Raw genomic sequence first — 16,510 nt, forward strand, 5'->3', positions numbered from 1 at the left:
GTGTTATTTTAGTAAACAGTTAGCATTAAAATTTGATAGAAAATATTAAATTAGCAACATATTTCAATGAGGAATACATGAAAACTAAAAGAAAAATTTAGAAATCTAAATTGTTAGGTGAAAATAAAATTTATTTTTCAGTAAATAATCAATATTACAAAGATAGAATTTACTTGCCTAATGATCCAAAATGGAAAATGTTTCTCCTAGATGAATTACACAAGAAACCAATAGTTCATCATCGTGGGTATCAAAAACTAGTAATTATGTTAAGGAGGGACTTTTATTGACCTAATAGGAAAAAAAACTAGAAAGTATGTGTCTAAGTGCTTAGAGTGTCAACAACTAAAGACTTCCCATCAATACCCAAAAGGGCTACCTCTTCCCATTACAAAATGGAAATGGGAAACAATATTAATGGATTTCATTAATAGATTACCAAGGAATATAAAGAAACATGATTTTGTCATGGTAGTGGTAGACAAAATCAATAATGGTGCACACTTTATTCCTATTAAATCTACCTTTAATGCTATTAACATTACAATAATATTCATGAAGGAAATATTTCGACTACATAGTATGCCTAAAACTGTGATTTGAGGATGTGATGCTATGTTTACTTTTAAATTTTAGAAGGGATTATTTGAAGGTATGGAAAAAAAAGATAAAATTTAGCACAACTTATCATCCCCAAAATAATGGTCAAATAGAAAGGAACAATTATATTTTAAAAGATATGTTAGGAGTGTATGCTATGGATATGTTGACTTAGTAATTGGGAGGATTATTTCCACTTAGTTTACTTAGCCTATAATAATGGACATCAAGCTTCCTTGAATATGATGCTCTTCAAGGTACTATATGGCATGAGATTCAAAGTATCTCTAAGTTGGGACCATCTTGAGGATAAATTAATATTAGTACGACACATGCTGAAAGAGATGGAAGAAGTAGTTAGACAATAGAAGAATTTTTTTAAAATAAATCAAGATCCATAGGGGAGTTATGTGGACTCCAAAAGAGTTCAAAAATAATTTAATTTTTGTGATAATATATATTTAAAAGTAAAACCAAAGAAAAACAAACTTATATTTGGCAACTCTACTAAGTTACCACCCATATATTGTGGACCTTTCAAGGTGTTAGCCAGATTTTAACCACTTACTTATCAACTCAATCTTGTAATAAATGTAAAAGTGTTATAAATGGGTTTTCTTTTATGGAAAAGGCCAAGAATATGAAGGAAATAGAATATATGGTTTCAATAATAATGAATGTTATCTCAAAGAATGGTAAAGGCATAGATGAGGAAGGTGAAATGATTTTGAAGTCATTTCTAGTATAACAAAACACCTCAAATGTGGTTAGAAGATACTTAGATGGATAAGTATTTGAAAGAAATTTCTAGTGGTATATATAAGTTGACTAAAGGCTTCGTATATCAAAAGTTATTTCCAGTCAAAACAAAGTACCCCCAAAGTTAATGTTACAAAGTTAATATTGGTGAAGGAATGATTTGGAGCAAGTTCAATTTGAAAGTGTTTACAAATTTTGCCGAGCCTTTTAGCAGAGTGTCTAATAAAAGGTCTATGAAAACATGCTTGATAGCATAATGGTGAAAGAAGAGTTTATTTTCCAAAGGTGGAGCCCCTATACACAAAATCCCAGTAGATTTTTCCTCAAAAGGATCAAAGGTGCACATAAATGGGAGAGCCCGAGATGGCATAGGCCCAAGACGATGTAAGTGGTAGAAAATAACTCCATTGGTAGAATTTAGGTAGTATGTGGTCCCAAAGAAAACTACCCTAGGAAGATTCCTTAGAAGCTCTAAGTCACACACAAAGAAATGAAAACCTAGGATGACATAGAGCTAGGAGACATGTCGTGAGGAAAAACATTGCAGTAGTAAAGTACGTCAAGAGCCTTTAATGTTTAATAAATAAATTCATTGCAAAACCAAAGGTCTAAATCGTTTTATCTCTCATTAGTGGCATATGTGTGGAAATATTTTATTGGTGCATGATTTTGGCATAAGGGACATGTGGCATGCTTTTTCATCATTTCTAGGTGGTTGAAGGGGCCAAATATAAGCAATTCGTGTAACCAATGATATGGAATTATGTGGTGTCAATGACATGTAATGGCATCACCCCGACATAGCTTCCTCGAAAGGTTTTTAGAGGTGCGCAGGCTACGGCATCGGTGTTGACTATGAACTAATAGTATGTGCTAGAAAATTTACCTAAATTAGTTATTGGTTGCCTTGCAAATGTGGAGGTGGTTCCCACTGGGATATGTCATCATGGAAAAATCACCCTAGAAGGTTTTAAGATATTACAGTACAGGTAGATGCAGGATGATTCAATTCCAGTGAATGGTGGAAGTTGATGTTGGATATGAGAATCAATGGAAGAAGGCCTATGACATGTCACCGTGGAGCTTGCACCCTGGAAGAAAATTAAAAGGTGTAAGGAAAGGACTCTTGGGATGAGTCAAAACTGAGAAATGGTGGCATCCAAAGCTAGACCTTATGACAAATGAGGAGTGTTCCTAGTAAATGCCACCTTGAAAGTGTTTTTAAAAGAACACTGTGAAATAAAGTCAGGGACCAAAGCCTAATCGCTAGCATGAGGTCTTGTTGCAACATTATGACCAAAGGTGACGAGGTGTTTGCTCTATAAAATAAGTGTTTAGGCCTAAATTAGGAAAAGGCATATATATATATATATATATATATAAATATAAAAAGATATATATATATATATATATATATATATATATATATATATATATATATATATATATATATATATATATATATATATATATATATATATATATGGAAGTGATGTGGCATTAAAGTTCTTTGGGAACATGAATGAATGGGTTGGGAGCTTCAATATTTTGTTCATTGTGTCTAATTTTAAAGGCATATGCGTTTATTTTCAAAGTTTAGTGTTGAAAAAGTTGGCAGTTAATTTTGATGTTTATTCCATATAAATAGTGTAGCACTAAAAAGTAGCATGAAGGAGTTGGTAGAAAGAATAGCGGCATGGGAATGTATAAAGACAAATTTGATGAAAAAGCTAAGTTTGGAGTTGCGTCAAATTTAGAAGGATCACTACTAAATCTTATGAAATTCTAGAATAGATAAATTAAGAAGTTTAACTTTGATTCTCTTGCACTGACAAGTGAGCAGTATTTGAATACTTGAAGAGCACATATAGAAGATTTTATAGAAGCACAACATGAGTAAAAAATAAATATTTATAAAAGAAAAGAGTTGAAGATAACTAAAGTGCAAAGAAATAGGAATATCAATCCAAAATCCATATAAGTTGAATTGAATTTGTGAGTTGTTAAGCATGTGAGTGCGTGAGATCGATTGATGTTTCTAGTGTGACTGGTAATTTTTTTAGTGATCAAAGATTGTTGAAGGTGTATGTATGGTGGTTATGGTGACTGTTTGAAGTGACAAATTGATTTTTTTTTTAAAAGGGAATGTCTTCAAGATTTGAGTATGAAAATGGTATAAGAGGTAAATCATTGATGTCACGTAAGTTGTAGGGAAGAGGTTGTAGATCGTTCCAATATTTTTTGGTAAAACTTAGGGACATAGCTCGTTTCAGTTGTAACTAATAAATTGAATATTAGTTTCTTCCTTCTATTTTTAGCCAAAGAACTTTATAATAACAAATATTAGGTTGCCTTTGTAAAGTAAATTTAACAAATTTTGAAGAGATTGTGTGTTCCCTTTGTTCTACTTATGTCAATTCTTAACATGCCCATCTAAACTAATTTCTAAATTATTAATTAGTTTCCAAATACCTTCTATAGGTAAATGAATGTTGTAAAATTCCTACAATCTTCATTCAACCCCCCTCTTAGTATTGTCCCAATTTCTAACAATTAGTATCAGAGCCAAGTTACTTCATATCAGTTTAATAGCTATAATAAATTTCAATTACAATGCAAAACTAAGAAGGTAGATTCATCAACAGGGAACTTATGTTCAATGGAATACACTATGTTATTTGGAAAGTAAGGATGAAGGCCTATATTCAATCACTTGGAGCTATTTAATGTGATGCAAAGCAAGAAGAATATCAAAAGCCTACATCTTTAATTACTAGATATCATAAAATGGATTTTACATGCAACACTAAAAATATGAATTCCCTACTTGTTGTCCATATTGAATCAAATCTATTCAATATCATAGATTTCTCAAAAACAAAATATATTTGGGATAGGATGAGCAACTATTATTAAAGTGACAACAAGTTAAACCAAGATAAACTTCAAGGTTTTAGAATGCAATTTGAGTCTTTGAATATGCATGATGATGAATATGTTGCCAAAAAAGCTTTTGAAGGGTTGAAAAAGATGTGAACACTATAAAATTTCTTGATGAGAAGCTAGAAGAGCTAGTAGTGGTTCAAAAGGTGTTGTGCTATTTCCATGCGAGATTTAATCCCAAGGATTCGGCCATTGAGGAGATGACAGAGTTGAATACTATCACTTTGGATGAGTTACATATTACTCTCATTTCTTATGAGATGATAATTTATAATAGAAATCCTACGGGAGAGCAATTACCCTTCAAATAAGATAAGAAGCCCAAGGAAGAAAATGAATAGTCATTCTTCATGTTGTGAATCAGATGAAGTGGAAGAGAAGTTCATGAGTAAGCTCAGGAGGCACTCAATAAAGTACATATGTAAGTTAACTTTAAAGTGCTTTAATTGTCTTAAATTTGGTCATTATGCCTCCAAGTTTCCTGAAAAGAAGAAGAAAGAACATGACCCATGAGAAAAGTTCTATAAAGTGGAAAAGGAAATGAAGAAGGCTAAAAAGAAAAGCTTCTACACCAAAGATGCAACTCCTTTGAAAGTGAATGTAGTCAATCCTCTCATCAAGATAAATATGATGAAAGTCCAAAAGAATTAATGCTCATGGGCATAGTTAATTTGGAGGTAGATATTGTTAATTCAGATGAAAAAAAAGGATGAAGTTGATTTACAAGGAGAGCTTATTAGTGCTCTTGAATAAACTGAAAGGATAACAAAGAAAAATAAGACCTAGAAAGAATTTCTTATCAACAACAAAGTTTAAGTTGTTGAACCTCTTCCCCTCCAAATTAAATAATCTAGGAAGATTCAAGAAACTTTAAGTCGATAACTTAGTGCAAAGAATCAAGCACACACAAAGCTTTAAAGAGAAGTTGTTATTCTAAGGAAAGAGATAGATAAAGAAAAAACTCACTGAACTTTAAGAAAAAGTTTGGAAATCGGAATGAAAATCTATATGAGATTCTGGAAGAACAAATAATCCCCACTGATTGAATTGGTCTTTGATATGAGGCTCAGTCAACATTAGAAGCTGAGTTGAAGGGAAAGAAGTCAATTTCCTTTGTACAAGCAACCAAACTTTCTCACAATGCAATAGTAAAAGACAGGTCAATGTAGTAGCAAGGATAAAATGGGATTTCTCAGTCCAATATCCAAAGAAATAAAAATCAACAACAATCAAATAGAAGGAGAATTTCAACTTAACAAAAGACAAACAACATTGTAGAAGAAGATTAAAAAAAATAGAGTGCAACCAAGAAGAGATTCAAAAATAAATTTTCTCCTAGGTATGAAGGAGCGTTTCAAGGATATTGTTTCACATGCACAAATTATGGACATAAAGTAGTGAATTTTATAGTGAATTTATCATATATACATATGAGGCAGAGAAGAAGAAATTATCAGTCAAATTATTAGCTAATCTAGGAGAGGATGAGCTAACCCAAGTACAGCAATTTATTCACTCCTTTAAATAATTTGATTCAATGCTTTAACTATGAAAAGTTTGGCTATAAAGTAACAAATTTCATACTTAAGAATAAAGAGCCTAAGAAGGTTATTGAGCAAAGAAGAGAGGAGCCCAAGCTACAAAGAAAAGGAAAATTCCGACAAATGTAATATTATTTTATATTCTCAGAATCAAGGCAATCATTGATATGTTGATAGTGGTTGTTTCAGGCACATATCAAGAGACAAAAGTATGTTTTTGACATGGAAACTAGTTTAGAAAGGTAATATGACCTTTGGTAATAATGCACCTAGTAAGATTGTTGGTAAAGTAGTTCTTAGTCTATAAAATTGTAGAGGTAAAGTAAAGAATGTTTTATTTGTTGATTATCTATAGCATAATTTACTTAGTGCATCCCAGATGTGTGACCAAGGCTATGATATGTTGTTCAAAGCTAAGAACTATCAAATCAAGTTTGCAGGAACTAGACAAGTTATAGCTAAAGGAGCGAGAACAAATAATAGTGTCTATGTCCTAAAGAAAAGGAAAGAGAGGTGTTTCTTGTTAAATATTGATGAAATTTGGTTGTGGCATAGGATACTTGCACATCTGAATTTTGATCAAATAGTCATATTTGGAAAGAAGAATGTTGTTAAATATCTTCCAAAGCTATAAAATCCCACAAATACTATTTGGAGGCCTTGTCAATTGGGAAAGAAAGTTTGAAATCTACATCAACCAAGCCATTGAGCCTAATACATATGGACTTATGTGGTCGATCAAGAATGCATAAACCCAGAACTAAATTATATTTCATGCTTATTATTGATTATTAAAAAAAAATATGTGGTTTTCATTCCTAAGAGAAAAATCATAAGCCTTTGAAAAGTTTAAATAATTTAAAGCCATGGATGAGAATGAGATAGATTGTAAAATAAACAGCATAAAATTTGACAATAGAGGTGAGTTAACCTCAAAATATTTTGATGAATTTTACAACAAATATGGCATCGAGAGGATGTTTATCATTGTAGAGACTCCACAATAGAATGGTGTCGAAGAGAGATCCAATAAATCAGTTCAGTGATTAGCTGGAGCCATTGTTAACGAAAGGAATGTTCAACATATATTTAGGTTAAATCCATTCATAGAATAATATTGATTCTTAGCAAAGCTCACTCCAGGCCAAATAATGATAAGACTTCATATCAACTTCAATATGGTAGATGTACTATAGTCAAGCATTTCAAAGCTTTTGGAAGCAAGTGCTACATCAAAAGGAACGATAACAATATTGATATGTTTTATGCAAGGGATGATGAAGGTATTTTTCTTGGATATTCTCATAATATCAAGGGTTATATAAGCTACAATAATAATACAAAGAGGATAGTTGACTCCATTGACGTCAAAGTAAATGACTATTTTGAATCTAAAGTTTATCACCACGTAAATAATAGCTCCACCAATCCAATCAATAATGTTGAGAAGGTTGATGAGATACTTTTAGATGAAGAAAATGTAGTTCCCATTAGTCCTTAATCCAAGGATCCTGCAAGGTATGTGAAAAAACATCGCACAAGTGATCAAATTTTTGGTGATTTAATTACAGATGCATGAACAAGAAGAAGATTGTTAAATCCCTTACTCAAGTGCATGTAGCCTTGTTATCAATGATGGAACCAAATAATATTGTGCAGGCTAGCCACCATGATAATTGGATAAAATCTTTGTATGAATAGATTGATTAGATTGAGAAAAGTAAAACATCAGACCTTTTCCCTAGAATAGAAAACTATAATGTAATTAGTACAAAGTGGGTGTTCAGGAACAAATTGAAGGAGCATGGTCGAGTGGTAAGAAACAAGACAAGATTAATTTGCAAATGCTATGCACAAATTGAAGTTATAAACTTTGGTGAAACCTTTTCACTTTTTTATCGATTAGAGGCTACTAGAATGATTTTGGCATTTGTTTTTTTCAATAAGTTCAAGATATATCATATGGATGTTAAATCTACTTTTCTAAAACAAGAGTCGTAGGAAGAAGTTTATATAGAAAAAACTGATGGTTTTCAACTGTCAGAACAAATTGATTATATTTGTAAGATAAATAAGGACTTGTGTGGCCTCAAGAAATCCCCATGATCTTGGTATTCCATGTTGGATAGTTACTTGCTCAAGTGTGGCTTTAAAAGAGGCACAGTTTATAGCAATTTATATTTGAAAACTAATGATGACTATTTGTTATTAGTTGTTTTCTATTTTGATGATATTATATTTTCCAATGATTCAGATCAACTAACATGCCAGTTTGTGGGTAATATGAGGGCTTAGTTTGAGGTGTATATGATTGAGGAATTTTATTATTTGATTGATTTTCATATTTCACAATCTTCCAAAACAATTTTATTTCACAAAGCAAGTATTTGAAGGAAGTATTGAAGAAATTCGGCATTGAGAAGTGTTCTTTGCTCAACACCCAAATGATTACAAGGTGCGAGCTCAGCAAAACTGATGAATCACCAGAGATGGACTAGACTTTATACAGATCTATTATTGGAAGCCCCCTTTATTTAAAAACCTCAAGACGATACATCATGCAAGAAGTTGGTATTGATTGAAGATTTAAAGAAGCCTTTAGATAGAACCATTGTTGTGGGGAAAAGTATCCGACTCGGATGACCCTATCCCTACTCTAAGGGTGACAGTCCTTAGCAACAACTGAAAGTAAAGCTTTGATATTTTCCTTTATGAAAGTACAGAGAAGGAAGAAAAGATTGACCAACCGGTGTCTTTCGCTTTTGTCGATCTTGTCCTCTCTCTTTGTCTCTTGTTCCCAGCTCCTTGCTCCCTTTGCCGGCCCAGCTACACACGGATCCTGCACAAACAAGAGAGGGAAACTACAAGAAACATGTACTCATAACTGATGCATGGATTAGAGTGAATCAGATATACCATTAAATACAATACATCAATGCAATACAAGTATATAGGAGAACATTCAAAGCTTTATTGATAGAAGTAAAAGGGTTCTGAGAAGGTTACAACCATCAATGGCTCCAATCCAGCAGCACCTCCCCAGCAGCAAGAAATCTCCTCTTCACCTCTATAAAAGCAATCACCCAATAGCTCTAACTATAAACCAACAACACTTCCTTGCTTTGCACAAAATTCCAGCCCCCTTAGACCTCATAGAAGAGCTCTATATATAGGATAGAAGAAGAGAGGATGAGTCAGCTTGAGACTGACATAAAGCTGCCTTGTGTCCTCTCCCTCTTCAGTTAATCTTCAGTTCTTGAGTCCACTTGGAGATCCTTGCTTACACATGGAGATCAAGTACCTCTTACTCATCACAGGGCGAATCTCTTGAACCAAGTGTCAGTTTGGAAGCTTCCTGGGCAATTGACACCTTGCAGAATGACTGTGCCACTTGGCCAATCTCGCCCAGCGCAGGTAGCCTTCATTAGATTTGACTTCCAGCACAGGTACAAGGAGGGGCAGTTGCATTACAGCGCAAATGCTCAGTGGAGCAGCTGACATGATCCAAAAAAATCCTGTTTTTGAGTGTTTTCAGGTGGAGAACTGATGGGAAGTGCTGTGGTTTGCTGACCTTGTTCTTCTAGGGGTAAGAACAACATGTTTAGGGACTGAGGATCCCTGTAATTATTGACATTTCATGATCCATGCTGCGAGGCACAAAAATGTCTATAACAACCATCTTCTAGTAAGCAAGAGATTTTTGGATATCTTAAATCCATAATGGACTATGGACTTTGGTACCCAAGAGGTAAATATTTTTCACTGATTGTTTATACTGATGTTGATTAGGAAGGTGATGTAGATGATTGGAAATTACTAGTGGTGGAGATTTATTTCTTGGTGAATGTAAAGTTTCATGGTTGAACAAGAAGTAGGCTTCAATCTCTCTGTCTGATGCTAAAGAAGAATATATAATAGTAGCTTCCTTTTACAGAGAACTCTTATGGATGAAATAGACTTTACAAGATGTACATTTTTCTTATTATTGGCCTATTCCTATGATATGTGATAATACAAGTGCCATCAACAAATTTAAGAATCCTATTTCTCACTCAAAGACCAAGCATATTCTATTTAAGTAGCATTTCTTAGGAGAGAAAATGGTAAATCGTATTTTCAAGTTGGATTATGTACCTACAAAAGAGAAACTAGTCAGTATATCCACCAAACCTCTCCTAATAGATCAATTTCCATATTTAAGGTATAAATTGGGAGAAGTTACTCTTACCTACGTCAATAGATCGTCATCAAGAGGAAGAAAGGAAAACAACAAGAACTTGAACATATCAAAAAAGAGTTGCTACGTCTACACGATCAAAATGATAGAGGGATATTGTTGACATGGGGAGCATGTTGATATCTTTCCCATTGATATTAAAGGGGGATAAGTATTCATGATAAAACAAAGTGAAAGTACCTCAAACAAAAGAGATGGGGAGAGGTAACACCACAAAAGAATAACTTCGAAGTACACTAGAGAATTTGTAATATGGAAGAGAAGTGCATCATAGTGTGAGAAACATCCAAAGGAGGAGAAGACAAATAATAAAAATGCTTTCACTTTATTTTATTTTTTTATGGTTTTGTTTTTGTATGATCATGGTGTTTCCATCAATGTCAAAAGGGGAGAATTTTAGAATTGTGTTTTCATTGATGGAAAAGGTCAAGAATATGAAATAAAAGGAGAGATGGTTGCAAGAAGAATGAAGCTCAACTCAAAGAATGGTAAAAGACAAAGATGGGGAAGGTGCAATGACTTTGAAGCCATTTTTAGTATAGAAGATCATCTCAAATGTAGTTGGATCCTACTCAGATGGATAGATCTCTGAAATATATTTCTAATGGTATGTAGAAGTTTGTTAAAGGCCTCCTAGATCATAAGATATTTCTTGTGAAATTGAGGTACCCCTAAAGTAAAAGTTGCAAAGTTTATATTGGTGAAAGACGGATTTGGAGCAAGTTAAATTTGCATTGTTGCCGAATGTGAATATTTTTCTAGAAGGGTATCTAGCAAACAATTTGGGTGAATGTGGCTCAAAGTGCAGTGGAAAAAATAACTTATTGGCCAAAGGTGGATCCCACCATATACGTAATCCTAGTAGAGTTTTCCTTAGAACAATAAAAGGCGCACACAATGGGGAGTGCACAGGATCAGATAATCCATGAAGGATGTTAGGGGAAATTTAGAGGTGAGATTTCATTAATTGGATACTTTTTAGACATTTTCTAAAAACAATATTCACCCATTTGGTTAAGCATTTTTATATTTTTGAGATATATATGATTAAATAAACAATATCTACCAAAAATTTACCAATTTTAAGACTAAATTACATGTTTTTATTGAGTAATATCCAACACTCTACATGTATGAATTTTTAAACCAGAATAGTTGCCTATGATATTATAAATGTACATAATATTTGAATCCTTAAAAAATACATTAGAGGACATCAACGGTGGTAACAGGTTTCATTGGTAGAATTTTTGCAGTGGGTGGTTCTTTGAACCACATCAACCCAACAAGCTTTCCATGTAAGTAATAAGGGGTGTACAAAGAGGTTAAAACATGGGATGGTGTAGGGATATGAGTTGAAGAAATGTTACGAAAATAAAATAGGATGGGATCATTTAAATTTTAATAAAGAAATTCATCACAAAAGCAAAGGTCCAAATCCTTTTCTCTCTCCTCAGTGGAAAATGCAAGGAAATATTTTATTAGTGCATGATGATGTCAACATGTTGTCAGTACAAGGGACATGTGGAATGCTTTTTTATCATTTTTAGGTTACCAAAGGGGATACTTAAGTCTATGTGACAAATGTCACCACTTAGATGACACCATGTTGTGTCGATGACATGAGAATGACATCAACCAGGAAGGACTTCCCGTGAAAGTCTTAAGAAGTGCATAAGCTATGTAATCTATGACGAATAGGCATTGGTAGTATATGGAAGAAAAATCACCCTAGTTGGGATTGCCTCACAAATGTGGAGGTGGTTCCCACCAAAACACATCATCCTAGACTAGTGACACCAAAAGGTTTCAAGTTACTGCAACAAAGGTAGATCCAAGATTATTTATCATCGGGAAATGGTGGAATTTGGCATTGGAGTCCAGAACCAATAGTAGAAGTACTAATACATGTCACCCTGGATGCACAACCCTAGAAGAAAATTAAAAGGCACAAGGGTAGGATTCTTGAGATGAGTTAGCGTAGGGAAATGGTGGCGATTCAGATCAATGAGTGTGCTAGTTTGTACATGATATGAAAGTAATTTTGAGATATATATGCTTGGAGCACCTTCTTATTTCCTTGGTTTGTATATTTCACAGTCCTCCAAAGGAATTTTATATCACAAAGCAAGTATGTCAAGGAAGTATTGCATAACTTTTGCATGGAGGAGTGTTCGTTGTTCAACACACTAATGGTTACAAGTTGCAAGCGCAATAATATTTATGAATCACCAGAGATGGAATCAAAGACAAATCACATTCCATTCAAGCACCATTTCTCAAGAGAGAAAATTGTGAATCAGACTGCCAGGTTCGATTATGTGCCTACAGAAGAGCAGGTAGATGATATATCCACCAAACATGTCCTATGAGATCAATTTCCATATTTAAGGAAGAAATTGGAAGAATTTTCTCTTGCCTTCCTCATTATATCTTCTTCAAGTGGAAAAAATACAGATAGAAAGCACTTCAATATATCAAAAGAGAGGTGTCATGTCCATATGATCATAATGATAAGGGGATATGTTGGCATTATGGCCAATTTTTTGTCCTTAATGAAAACCTACTTGACAAAGATGTACTAGATGTTAGCATTGTGATAATATAATGATTGTGGAACTCATGTTGATTGGTACAAATACTATCAATAGAGAAATTCTAGTTCAGTGATAGATGGATGACAAAAGTGAAGTTTGAGAAATTATATGTGGTTCGTATGGAGAAGGGTCACATACATACACAAGCCATATGAGAAAATTTCACGTACATAATATGAACCAAGGAAATATGGATATGAAGGGTCATTACCATTGTATTGGCCCATAGTAGTTGAGGCGATAATGTTCATTTAATTTCCTCAACAAATACTAACAACATTACCAAATGATTTACTTAAGGTATTGTCTAAGGAAGAAAACTATATAAGGAGATGGGGATCAAGGTGCTAGGTGTGCAAGCAAATGAATTCTTCTTGTGTGACTTGATCTCAAACAGGTGTGCACTAGGAAGCAAAAATAAGACTCAAATATAAACGATTTGAAGATACAAAATAATATTGTTTGTTTTAAATGTCTAAGTAACTAATAGTGATGGATCTATGATGTTTTGATATAAATAAATTATTTATAAGTATGTATTTTTCACAGTGAAGGTTGGGTAATGTGAGTTTTGTTTTCGGTGAAGGTTTTCTTTGGTGATTGAAGATTTATATGCAGGTATCCATCTAAGAAGTTGTGTACATACTTCTGTCTATTTCTGGATAGTCATGTATATATTTTAAGATTTATTTCCATATTTTAACACGTGGTGCACATGATAAGCACGTATATATGCAGGCCTTCTTAACAACTATCATATACATAGTGTGAGTTGTATCTTGTCAGCATTTGCAGTGTTTCGTAATGATTATTATTTTGATTATTTTTGCTACTCTCTGTTAATCATGTCGATATCATGATGATCTATGACTGACAATATTGTCTGGAGTTTTTTGGGTTTGGATTGGAATGGAGATACAGAATGGTCATTTGTGATCTCTAATTTGTATTAGTGATATATGTGATTGATTTAGTTGTTGATTCGAGGTTACAGTGCTCTAGTTCCATGTTCAGTAATCTGAGATCTATACGTGGGTTTTATGCAGAGAAAGTTCATATATACACATGTTCTCTTAAGAATAGTCGTGTATATATTCAGAAGTTCATTTGTCTTGATTGGCTTCTGTATTAAGTATACCTCATAGAGTTAGTCGATTTACAGTGATTCAGTGTTTCAACTTTTGTTCTGTGATTCAATATTTCAGTTCGAAATATTTGATTTGGGCTTATTGTTGGTGTAGGTCACGTATTAAAATTTGATGAAAGGATACCTACAATTTTTTGATGATTGGCTGATAGGTCGATCTAGTCCGAAACATGGTTCAAGGTCTTTAGTATTCCAACCTTCAGTAGGGAAGTAAGAGCTTCCTTTTGGTAGTAGCTACTAAACAAGGTTAAGGGGGTTTGCAGCTCTCTTCCAAGGGTTTTTGGAGAATGAGTGGAGGATATAGCCTTCTGTAGGTGGGTGCGTATGTACTGGTAAGAGTCTGTGCTAATACAATATTGTAAGAATATTTTCTTTATACGTAAAAAGAAATAAGATATAGAGAAATGAAACAATGGGTTTCTCCCACATTGGGTTTCCACCTAAAATATTGGTGTTCTATGTGCCTTTCTTATGTCTTGTGATTTATTTATTGCATACTGGATGGTTGATGAACTAATAGTGCAATGGTTAAGTTAACTCAATAATATAATTTATGACAAATTAATTAAACTAGGTATATACTTATTTCCTTCACTAAAGTCACATACATACATATGATACTTAAATAATAGTAGCATACAAAATGTAGAATATAAAAATGAAAATTTATTGTGAATTAAAATAATGATTCACTCGTCCTCCCTCTTAGTATTTTTCCTAACAATTTTTTTGACAGCAAACCCTTGAAAAGAAGATTGGTCACTTAAAGGGAGATCTGTCAATATGAGCAGTCAAGAGGGAGTATCTTTTATCAGGCCACCTTTATTTAATGGAAATAAATTTTTACTTTGGAAAATCAAAATGAGAGCGTATTTGCAAGCACTAGGAGTTGATTTATGGGGAATTATTAAAGGTGGAAATCAATACCCATCCTCAATTCCTATAGATGATACTGGGAATAAACAACATGAGATCAATTCAAAGTTTGTAAATGTACGTTTCAATCCCATACAGAAATTACCTGCATACGAATTCTAAAACGTAGAAAATAAACAATGCAAGAGCATAACACATAAAACACATATACACAGAGATTTCCCCCTGGATCCCAAAACCAGGACTACCAGATTGATTTTTCATTATGTTCCTTTCAATGTCACAATACATATTTATACATGCCGAACCATCTAATACCATGTAATAAAAACCATTGCGTCTAAAACCATGTGCGAAAACCATGCACAAAACCACAGATAGGTCCACCCAACCTAATATAGGGTCCAAAAAAAAAATTCCCTAGGGCACTGCCCTAGAGCCCATAGAGGGGGGGCTGACTGGCCCCCCTCTAACCCCCCAATTAACTAGGGGGACTAGTCATGGAAATAATATAACACAACCCAACATTCTCCCACTTGTTGTTTTCTTTCCATAGGGGCCACAGGAGAGCTTAGTCATTTATCCAAACCTAAAATGCCCATTGTTTCTCTACACCAAGAGAACTTCTCAAAGCTCACAAATTTTGTCAATGAATCTACAATATTCTTCAATGTGTCCACCTTTACCAGCAACACCTTTTTGTCTTCTATCATATCCCTCACAAAGTGATATTGAACATCAATGTGCTTTGTCTTTGAATGATAAGCATGGTTCTTTGCTAAGAGAATTGCACTTTGGCTGTCACATTCTATCCTTATAGCTGCCTATACTTTCCCCATATTTGAACACAATCTCTAAAACCAAACAAACTCTTTCCTTGTTTGCATGAGTGGCTGCCATGTATTCTGCCTCTGTAGTTCATAGTGCCACTACAGATTGTTTGTTACTCATCCAACTGACTACACCTCCAAATAGGTTAAACACATACCCACTTGTAGATCTTCTCTAATCTAGATCTCCAGCCCAATCTGAATAAAAAATCCATGAATATCCAACACTCTATCCAATCCTAGTCTTCCTTGGTAGTAGGAATCATAATCACTAGTGCCACGCAAATACCTGAAAACCCGCTTCGTTGTTGTCTAGTGCTCCATCCTTGGTTTTGACATAAACCTGCTCAATACTCCCACTGCATGTGAAATGTATGGTCTAGTATAGACCATTGCATACATCAGGCTACTGGCTGCACTTGCATATGGAACATAGTACATGCCTTCTTCCTCTTCTTGTGTCTTGGGACACTGTTCAACAGATAACCTCACACCTACAGGAATAGGAACCTTCACCGGTTTATTATCCTGCATATTAAAACTTTGCAGTATTGTCTCAACATACTTCCTTTGGTTTAACCAGAGCTTCCTCTTTTCTTGACCTCTCTTAATTTCCATGCGAAAAATATAGTTTGCAGCACCAAGATCTTTCATGTTGAATTTGGGGGACAATTGGGTCTTCAAATCCTAGATAATTTCTTTGTCATTTCCAACCAGCAACATATCATCCACGTACAAGACCAGATAAATAACATGGTCACCAATTAATTTAAAATACACAGAGTGATCTGCTGTGATTTTGGTGAAGATATGTCCCTGTATAAATGTATCAAATTTCTGATACCACATCCTTGGTGATTGTTTTAACCAATACAAAGACATCTTTAACTTGCATACCTGTTCTTTCTTACCCTTCACCACAAAACCTTCAGGTTGCTTCACGTAGATCTCCTCTTCCAGATCCCCATGAAGAAATGTTG

This window comes from Pinus tabuliformis, chromosome 5_1 (genome assembly GCF_031772625.1).
Source record: "Pinus tabuliformis cultivar Carrire ecotype Pingquan chromosome 5_1, CPIR1, whole genome shotgun sequence".
Classification (NCBI taxonomy): Eukaryota; Viridiplantae; Streptophyta; class Pinopsida; order Pinales; family Pinaceae; genus Pinus; species Pinus tabuliformis.